The sequence below is a fragment of the Myotis brandtii genome, unplaced genomic scaffold (genome assembly GCF_000412655.1).
Source record: "Myotis brandtii unplaced genomic scaffold, ASM41265v1 scaffold1733, whole genome shotgun sequence".
Classification (NCBI taxonomy): domain Eukaryota; kingdom Metazoa; phylum Chordata; class Mammalia; order Chiroptera; family Vespertilionidae; genus Myotis; species Myotis brandtii.
Window position 1 is genome coordinate 457340 of NW_005356400.1, and position 2274 is coordinate 459613.

General features: G+C 61.4%; 1 protein-coding gene across 5 annotated transcripts in view; it reads right to left on the bottom strand.

The window, feature by feature from the left end:
• SLC44A3 (solute carrier family 44, member 3) overlaps window positions 1-2274 on the bottom strand; it is a 30023-nt gene that overhangs the window by 5761 nt on the left and 21988 nt on the right. The gene's annotated exons all lie outside the window — the stretch shown is intronic.

The window sequence follows — 2274 nt, forward strand, 5'->3', positions numbered from 1 at the left end:
CCAGAGGCTCTGGGATGAGGCCACCTCCTGTGGCACGTCCGTTACCAAAAGAGCGGTGTCCCCCTGAGCACGGTCACCCCCTTCCAGGACCTGGGAGGCCCCTGTGGCCATGGGGAGCGGACAGGAGAGGAGCCGCTGGGACCGGCCAGGTGGCGTGGGATGAGCCCAATCCTGGCACAGAGAACACCGAGCCTTTGAGATTGATGGGGGGTGGGGGGGAACCCCATAGGGGACAGGGAGAGGCTCTGGGAGGCTCCCACCGAGGCTTGAAGACAGACCCGCCTGAGGTGAGCGAACAGCACGGCCCTGGTGGGTCAAATCACCCGGCTCCCCTCACACGGCTCCCCTCACACACCGCCCCTCGAGCCGCCCTTTAGGCTCCGGGAGAACAGAGGTTGAGAGCGCAGGGCTCACGCGGTAAGAGCGGCAGCGTGAGGTGCAGGTGAGGGCAGCGCAGCCGCTGGCAGGGCCCAGGGCCCCCCCTGGCGCCGGCATCACCATGGCAGCCGGCGGTCTCCACGGAAGCCTGAGCCGGAGTGGAGTCCTCAGGACACGGAGGAGAACACCCGTGTGGGGTCCTGCATCGCCCTCTCCTGAGCTGGGCAACACCCTTCGCTTTACGGTGGGCCACAGCCCTCAGCCGCGCGCGAGAGGAAGTTCCAGGGGCTTCGGCCATTGCCTGAGAGCTAGGGAGGGCACCCTGGACCGTCCAGGCACCTTGGAGCCCCCGGGAAGTGTCCTGTGCCCCACCCCCCGCCTCCCACCGTGGGAGAATTCCCACGAGGCCTGGCCCTGCTCTGGAGTCCCTGCTGCTCCGCATCCCCTCCCCCATCGCGCCCGAGTTCAAAGGTTGGCCAGAGCATGACTAAGTGGCGGCTGGGTAGACAGATGTGTGAGGCGCACACCTATCATTTCTCCAGGGAGACACACATCTGGTATTTATGATGCAGACAGGAGTCCCCTCCTCCCCCCTGCAAGGGAATGACTGCCGGCCTCAGCCTGGGTGTCCCCAAAATGCAGCAGCTGCCACGGCCTCCCTCCCAGGACCAGGGAGGGCAGGTGAGGCTTTAAAGCAGCGACCAGCTCCTCGATGTTCCCTCAAGAAGACTGTCTGGGGCCCGGCCATGTGACTCAGTGGTGGAGTGTGGACCTGTGAGCCAGGAGGGCCCGGTCAGGGCACATGCCCCGTTTCAGGCTCGATCCCCCGTCGGGGGTGTGCAGGAGGCAGCTGGTTAATGTTGATGCGTTGTTTCTCTCTCTCTTCTCTCTCTCTCTCTGTCTCTCTCTCTCTCTCTCAAATCAATTAAAAAAGAAGAAGAAGAAGAGTGCTGGGTTCTGGTGAGAAATGGATCTCTCTCCTTAGCACTGCCCAGCGCCTGCTGCACAAAACAAGAAAAAAAAAATGGGCCTCTGCTCTTTTCAGTCTGGTTTCCAGAGAAATCTTCCCCTAGCAACTCACTCCAGTGCCAGGAAACTTTTCAAAAAGGCCAAATTCCTGGCCTCCCTTTCAGCTCCCTTTCCTTCCCCACTGCCAAGCGAGGCGGACGCAGCGCTGACCACCATCGCCCAGCACCACCCGGGAGCCTGAAGTCTTCCTTCCGCTCTGCTTCCCAGCATTCATTCCCACTGCAGATGCTCTCGTCCGGCCATGTTCACGTCAATTCTTTTTCTTCTTCCTCCTCTGCTTTCTCAATCACTTAACCTTCAGGCCGCCCAGCTGTGCCCAATCAGGAGGCACAAATCTGATCAATCAGACTGTGCAAATTTGGATTCCTCATGTGCATAGAAGTGGACCCATCAGGGACCAGGGCAGGACCGTTCTCTACAAGAGCCCACCTCCCTGGTCTCCAGGTTTCCTACTGGCCTCGGCTCCCCCGTTTGCGTTGGGCCTCGGTTCCCCCGTTTGCGCTGGTCGCTGGCAGTGATGTTTTGTTGATGGCGAAGGCCTCCTGCCCCAGCACCACGATCAGACTCCAAGGCGGTGCCTGTTGGCAGCGCGGATGCTCTGCAGCTGGGTGGGCGAGCTGAGCGGCCTCCCCTTCACACAGGAAACGGGGTGGCTGATGCTAAGCTACTTGGGATCTTGGACACCTTTGAACGCCCCGGGGGAACGGGTCTGGGTTGCTGTGAGGCGGTGAAGTGAAGGAACGCTGACAACACGGGACGGCGGGCAGAGACCCGAGCGTGGACGTGCCCGAGAGGGCGGCTTTCCAGCGCGTTTTGGCCGCAGATCCCACTTCAAAGGAAACCTTGGGTGGAACTCCACTCCCCACC